Here is an 8,476-nt window from a genome sequence, read left to right on the forward strand (position 1 = left end):
TAGAATTTTTCCTCATGATTCAAACACTTATGTTATCTGTATTTATATCTTTCCCTTAGAGTGTTCAAATTAATACTTGGGTACTGTTTAGGGTTTCACACATGAGGACATAGTTAAAAAAGATTTTTAAAAAAATCATCTGGTCTTTACCTAGTCTTAAAATTAGGTGAATTTTCATTCTACACCTTGTCACTATTCATTTACCTAAAACAACCGAAACCTAAAATGCAGAAGCAGTGTGTGAAAAACTAAGGCTACATTTACACTGTCAGTTAAATGTTACCCAATTCCGATTTTTTGCTCTCATGTGACACAGATCGGATATGTTTTTTGACCATGTAAATAGGACAAGGACGCATGCATTCGGATATTTTGAGATCGGATACAGGCCTCCTTCATATGTGGAAATTCATCAGATACGAATCTGATATGTGACAATGCGACCGCCGTGTAAACAGGCAGATCGGATATTCAGTGGAATCGCCCGACGAAATGTGGTGTCTTGGTAGGAGAAGAATGGGGACAAACTCTCGCACAGCATATCAAAAGTTTGTCGGCTCATTCTAAAATTCCTGACCCAACTGCTCTTCATCAAAGCCCGCCACAACATTCTCCCACCAGTCCTGGGATCGGTCTCGCACCCAGACACTCCTCTGAACAGCTGAGGAGGCAATAATGGCAGCGTGTGCACAGGATGCAATAATGGCCCTTTTCCTCCTTCTCTGCCTTAAAATCCTGCCAATGTTGGGCGAACTTCTCATGTACCGCAACACTAGCATCACACCCATGTCAACGTCGTCCATTTGCCTCAGCAGTAGAGTTTGGTAAACACTTAAGTAGGCATGCGCGATGTTTCAGGTGATAGGCAAGCGTAATCGCGTGAATCAGATATGATTCACATTATTAAAGTACGTGTAACCACACGTTAAAAAAAAAATCGGATTTAGGCAAAAGAAATCAGATCTGGGCATCAAGACTTGCAGTTTAAATGAAGCCTAATTAAAACCTTACTGCTTCCATCGGGATTTAGAAGATAAGTTGAAAACTGCTGCCAATTAAATGCACTGGATCGGTTGATCGTCAGCAGGTGTTTTGGCAGTTTGCTGGTCCGGAGCGTTCATGTGTGTATTGACACAATGCCAAGGAAGAAAGAGACTAGTAATGATCTTAGAAAAGCAACTGTTGCTGCCTATCAATATGTGAAGAGTTATGAGACCTTTTCCAAACTATTCCAAACTATTATTCTACAGTGAGGGACATGATTCACAACTGGAAAACATTCAAGACACTTACCAGACTTTTTAAGAGTGGACATCCCAGCAAGTTCAGCCTAATGCTGCGTGTACACCAAGAGCGACCTGCGCTACCTGGGCGCCGGAAATCATTATTTCCCTATGGAGGGTGAGCTACCTGGGCTACCAGAGCGGATTCCAGCGATTAAACTCAAGCTAACTTTATGGTAATGAGCTATGACGCGTTTCGGCGAAAACCAATGACAATCCACAGATTGTAGGGGTCCGACAATCCGCGGGGTTCGCGGAAACAAACGTGTAAACTTTGGTTCCTATCCAAACAATAGACGTTTAATCCTGAGACTGTTGCAATTGCCGTGTCGAGTGCTTCAATACAATAGTGTAGTAACCCCACGCATACCTTTCTCACTGCAATTACGATTTATTTCGGATTTTATTTCGAATTTAGTTTATTTTCACAGCTGCCTCTGCTATTCCTGCTCTTCTCAGGTGTACCTAATGTAGTTTTACATAATTTGTAACATGATGTATATCTTGTATAACAAATTGTAAATAACAACACGTTTATTCGTGTCCCTGCCCTCTCTTTCCTCATGTTTTTTTCCGCGGGGGTGCTGCACAGCCGCGGGGCCTTTAAGAATTGAACATTCTAAATGTGACGTCACGAGCTACCAAAGCTACCAAAGCTACCAAAGCAAATTCTCAAGCGAAGCTTCTCCAGCGACCTCCGCTACCAGGTAGCGGAGGTCGCTCTTGGTGTACACGCAGCATAAGGTCTATGGAACGATGGAACGGTTAGAGAAATTGCTAATAACTGAAGAGCTACATCCCAGAGTGAGAATTTTAAAGTTCTATCTAAAAAGAAACATGGCAGCGCAGCAGAGTTTGTACAGACAAATTTATACTGGAGATGTTTGGTTATATTTGGCTGTGGAGGGTCCTTAGGAGAGCTGCGCACATACAAATGCCTGTAAACCTCGAATTTCATGTTGTAAAGAAGGCTATCGGCCTCATAGGGTGCTTTAGCAAAGGAGAAGCCAGGAGAATAAATAGGCTGTTCTCCACTTAACCATCCGAAGTGTACCCTCAGAAGTAGGATAATAAGATGAGAATTGACTCACCCAGGACCAAGACTGAACAAAAATTGCAGAAGCAAATGGAAGAAAGAAGCATCTGATGAGACCAATACTCCTGGCTAGTGGATCTGAGACCTGACCACAGTTATCTCCCAGAAACAGAAACGGTGTCCATCACTGCAGCAGACATCAAAGAAATAGTCTCAAGCTTTAAGAGTCAGACTGCACCAGCCACTAATGTTTTACAACCACTGGCTAAAGAAACTAACTGCACTCTATGAATGTCTAGCAGCACAAATGAACCTGTCAGTGGATGAGACTCATCCAAAGTGGTTAGCTCAAGGCTGGAGACTCCAAATAATGAATTCCATTCAACTACCTGCCTCTACACAACATGAAAGCCACTGTCAGGGAGCATATGTCCGATACCCCTCTGTCAGATTGTCTAAAAGTGGCTGCTGATACTGGTTCCAAAGTGAAACAACCTTAAGCCACCTCCTCTACCTGGATGATATCCTGCTATATGCCAAGTCTCAGTCAGATACTATTGGATTTGATAAATGTGGTCTAACGACTTCTCCGGGTCGGGAATGAGATCCTTCCCCAAGTAGAGGAGTTCAAGTATCTCAGGGTCTTGTTCACGAGTGAGGGACGAATGGAGCAGGAGATTGACAGGGGGACCGGTGCGGTGTCCGCAGTGATGCGGGCTCTGTCGTGGTGAAGAAGGAGCTGAGCCAGAAGGCGAAGCTCTCGATTTACCGGTCAATTTGCCGGTCCTTTGTTTAGAATGCGCTGCTGAGGGTGGCAGCACGTTGGAGTAGCTCTGTACCTCACAATGAGATTTTTTTTTCTTTTTTCTAATTTTCATTCCTGTTTTTTCTTGGAAGAAATTGCATTTTTTGGACAACTGTTCCTTCCTGCCTTGGATGCTGTGCAGCTAGATTGATTTTTCCCAATACTTTTGTATATTTTGCTCTTTTGTTATGATGCATAACCATAGCAACAGGGTGTTTTACAACAGGGAGCAGCTGATTAACATTGGAAAAGCAGAAATAATTCGACAACTGAAGCCAGAAATCCCACTGGAATTGAAAAGGAGGCGTTGTGGATGCAGAGCAGGAGCAAAGAGGAGAGAAAGAAAGAGGAAGTTCAAACCATCTCTGCCATCCATCATCATGGGCAATGTAAGATCGTTAGCTAACAAGTTGGATGAACTTCTAGCCTTGACAAGGACTCAGCAAGAATATCGGGAATGTAGCATTATGTGTTTTACTGAGACATGGCTGCAGGATCATATCCCCGACTCCAGCGTCTCTCTGCCGGGCTTCCTGACTGTACGAGCAGATCGAGATTTAAAGAGTAGCAGGAAAAGGAAAGGGGGTGGATTGGCAGTGCTTGTCAACAACAGATGGTGTCACCCAGGACATGTTACTGTGAAGAGTCGTCTCTGCAGTCCTGACATTGAACTATTGGCAGTAAGTTTTCGTCCATATTATTTGCCAAGAGAGTTCACCAGTGTTGTTTTGGTGGCTGTTTACATTCCACCCTCAGCTGTTGCCGACACTGCATGTGATGTCATCAGTTCCGTTGTTGCTAAGATACAAATACAACACCCCAATTCTTTTGTGGCAATATCTGGTGATTTTAATCATGCCTCACTCTCTGCTACACTGCCAACTTTTCAACAGTTTGTCAGCTGCTCTACCAGAGAAAACAAGACATCGGATTTGTTTTACACAAATGTCAAGGATTCATACATTTCCAAATCAAGACCTCCCCTGGGTAAATCAGATCACAACCTTGTTTTTCTCTGTTCAGCATATAAACCCCTTGTCCAGAGACTACCTGTCACAAAAAGGACTGTTAGAAAGTGGTCACAGGAAGCTGAAGAAGCCTTACAGGGTTGTTTTAATGCAACTGATTGGATTTCTCTTTTAAGCCACATGGAGAGGACAGTAATGCCATGACTGAGTGTGTGACTGACTATATAAACTTCTGTGTGGACAACACCATCCCCACCAGAACAGTGAGATGCTTCCCTAATAACAAACCCTGGATCACCAGTGAGCTAAAGGAACTATTGAACAAGAAAAAAAGAGCCTTTAGGGAGCGAGACAGGGAGTTACTGAGGAGTATACAGAAGCAGCTCAAAGTCAAGATCAGAGAGAGCAAGGAGGTGTACAGAAAGAAGCTTGAGAGTAAACTGCAGAGGAACAATATCAGAGATGTGTGGTCAGGAATGAAGAAGATCACAGGCCTCAAGCAGAGGGAGGATCGGATGGATGGAAGTCTGGACAGAGCAAATGAGCTGAACACATTCTTCAACAGGTTCAGTTCAGGAACAAGCTCACCATCCTCCCCTCCTGTTCCCAGCCAAAGAGACATCCCACCCTCCTCTGACCCACAGCTTTCCTGTAACATCTCCACCTCCACCTCAGTCATGGATTCTTCTGCTTCCAATAGTTTGTCTTCAACCCAATCAGGAGATGCTGCTGTCCCCTTTGCCTCCCCCTCCCACTTTTCTGTTTCTAGAAGTCAGGTGAAGAGGCAGTTGGAGAGACTGAACCGGAACAAGGCTGCAGGTCCAGATGGTGTCAGCCCCCGAGTCCTGAAGGCCTGTGCAGAGCAGCTCTGTGGGATTCTGTAACACCTTTTCAACCTTAGCTTGACCCAAGAGAAGGTACCACTGTTGTGGAAGACATCCTGTCTGGTTCCGGTACCAAAGAAAACTCACCCTTCAGACATCAATGACTACAGACCTGTTGCCCTGACATCCCACATCATGAAGGTCCTGGAGAGACTCCTGTTGACCCACCTGTGTAAGCAAACCAGCACATATCAGGACCCCCTGCAGTTTGCTTATCGCCATGGAGTTGGAGTTGAAGACGCTATCATACACCTGCTTCAACAAACCCACTGTCATCTGGACAAAGCAGGCAGCACTGTGAGGATCATGTTATTTGATTTCTCCAGTGCATTTAACACAATTCAGCCTGATCTGCTTCGTCTGAAACTCCAGAAGACTCAGGTGGAGGCCTCAACAATCACCTGGATTAATGACTACCTGACAAACAGACCACAGTTTGTCAGACTGAAGAATTGTGTGTCTAACCAGGTGATCAGCAGCACAGGAGCACCACAGGGGACTGTACTCTCACCATTCCTTTTCACTCTGTACACTTCAGACTTCCAGTACAAGTCAGACTCCTGTCATCTACAGAAATATTCAGATGACTCTGCAGTTGTCGGGTGCATCAGAGATGGACAAGAAGCTGAGTACAGAGAGCTGGTGGACCGCTTTGTGGCATGGTGTGGGAACAATCATCTCATCTTGAATGTTAACAAAACAAAGGAGATGATTGTAGATTTCAGGAGAAACAGGGTCAGATCAAACCCTGTTTCCATCATGGGAGAAGAGGTGGAGGTGGTTGAGGAATATAAATACCTTGGTGTTCATCTGGACAACAAACTGGACTGGAGACACAACAGTGAGGCCATCTACAAGAAAGGACAGAGCAGACTGTACTTCTTGAGGAAGCTAAGGTCCTTCAAGGTTTGCAGCAAGATGTTGCAGATCTTCTACAAGTCTGTTGTTGAGAGCGTCATTTCCTCTTGCGTCATCTGTTGGGGCAGCAGCATCAGAACCAGGGACCTAAAAAGACTCAACAACCTGATAAGGAAGGCTGGTTCTGTTCTGGGGACGACTGTGGAACCTCTGGAGACAATAATGCAAAGAAGGATTTTGCATAAAATCAAGAGAATTATGGACAACCCTGAACATCCTCTCCATGAGACTGTTATCGGAAAACAGAGTCTCTTCAGTCAAAGGCTTCTTCAGTTTGGACGCAAAACGGACCGCTACAGGAAATCTTTCCTGCCCACAGCCATCAGCATCTATAATATAACTCCTTGATTTAATTGAGTTACATCAACATTTAATTTCCCTCTGAGATAAATAAAGTATTTTTGAATTGAATTGAATTGAATCTACGTTCCTACCCTCACCTATGGTCACGAGCTGTGGGTAGTGACCGAAAGAATGAGATCGCGAATACAAGCGGCCGAAATGAGCTTCCTCCGCAGGGTGTCTGGGCTCTCCTTAGAGATAGGGTGAGAAGCTCGGTCATCTGGGAGGGGTTCAGAGTAGAACCGCTGCTCCTCCGCATCGAGAGGAGTCAGATGAAGTGGCTCGGGCATCTGGTTAGGATGCCTCCTGGACGCCTCCCTGGTGAGGTGTTTCGGGCCCCTCCCACTGGGAGGAGGCCCCGGGGAAGACCCAGGACACGTTGGAGAGTCTATGTTTCTCGGCTGGCCTGGGAATGCCTCGGGGTCCCCCCAGAAGAGCTGGAGGAAGTGGCCGGGGACAGGGACGTCTAGGTCTCTCTGCTAAAGCCGCTGCCCCCGCGACCCGATCCCCGGAGAAGCGGAAGATGATGGATGGATGGTCTAAGGATATCAAACAGAAGTTAAATGATCACTATCTTGGGATCCCACATGCAAATGGAAACCATGAAGAGGCTACAAGGAAGTCAGCCACGACCGAGTATCTAGAAAATCTCGAAGATCCAGCTGAATAGGAGGATCAAGGTTAACATGTCTAACTTGTCAGTCATCAGATCACTGGTATCATAAGCTCCCCTCACTTGATGGAGAGAACAGGTCAGAGACAAGTGAGCTTCAGTAGAAGAAAAGGGAAAAAAGAAAACATAGATCAAGGAATACATCAAGAAGAAAGCTCCCTGTGATGAACAAGTACTCGAATGCCTTAGGGGATAAGAGGGATCAGCCTCTGCATGGCATGTTGCACACATATATTTAAGAAATTTCTGTGATCAAGAAGTCCTACTAAGGGGTTAGAAAAGGCTGGCCTTAAAGGGATAATCCGGAGTAAAATGCACTTTAGAACAATTTACGGGATGTTGGGAGTACATGGACTGAAAGACAACTAAAATGTGAGGGAATTTTTTTAGTTAAAGGGTATGAAGCCCATTTGATACTGAAACAGCCCATTGGAATAAGTTGCCACATATAGGGTAGCGATATTGTTTGGTAAGTGCCATCACCTCTCCCCAACTCTTTTAATGGATCATTCTGTGATAATGTCTGGAGTCAGCATGGATTAATCCATGTGAGACAGACAGTGGTTCCAAAACACCAAACAAATGGATGAAAGTCTGACAGAGAGAAAAGGTGGAGTGGAAAAAGTCAAAGAGGCAAAGAAGTCAAGTCAGGCAAAGAGTCAAAGAAAATAATCTGGTGAAGGAAACCTTGTAGATGGAAGCCTCAAGCATGTAACCCCTGAGCTCTCTGCTTTGATGTCCATAGCTCTTGTTTTAGGAAAAAGATTATATTCCATGTTGATTTACTTAATTCACAGTGAGAACTGGGCCAGTCCATGTGAAAATTGCAAGGGCTGAATTTTGATCCCAGTCTAAACCGGCCAATTGCTGCTTAGACATCAAAAGGAACTGCAGCCTCATGGTCAGTATTTTCTTTCTTTCTTTCTTCTTTTTTTTTTTTAAATTAACGATCCCTAGAATCAACCTTGTTTAAAATTAATCAACCAAACAAGTGGAGATATCAAACACTGTTATGCAAGTTGAAAATCTCATACATTACTAGACCTTTTATTCATGGCTGACATCTTGACTTGTCATTGCATTAAAAGATCAGTTGAAAGGAATGACATTAAGCAGAGTTCCTTTTAGTGTCCCTAAAAACCTTGCGGATTGATCAGGATGTAAAACAGCTGTGCCAACCATGTGCTAATCATTAATGCACCTGTTCATATCCTGCAAGGATATACTGAAATGTCTGCTGTGAAAAACACATTTTGTTCCTCGGTTGTATATCTCTCCACTGCACCTGCTTTTTATTAAAGGGAGTTGAGAATATTTTGTAAACACTCTTGAGATGTAAAAATGCAATTTTTAGCGATGCTTAAAAAAGTTCCATCCATCCATTTTCTATACCCGCTGAATCCGTCAGTCGGGTAGCGGGGGGGCTGGAGCCTATCCAAGCAGTCATCAGGCGAGAGGCGGGGTACATCCTGGACAGGCTGCCAGTCACAGGGCCACACAGAAACAAACAAGACAAACAACCACACACATGCTCACACTCACTCCTAAGGACAATCAGCCTAAAAAA

The sequence above is a fragment of the Odontesthes bonariensis genome, chromosome 4 (genome assembly GCF_027942865.1).
Source record: "Odontesthes bonariensis isolate fOdoBon6 chromosome 4, fOdoBon6.hap1, whole genome shotgun sequence".
NCBI classification, from domain to species: Eukaryota; Metazoa; Chordata; class Actinopteri; order Atheriniformes; family Atherinopsidae; genus Odontesthes; species Odontesthes bonariensis.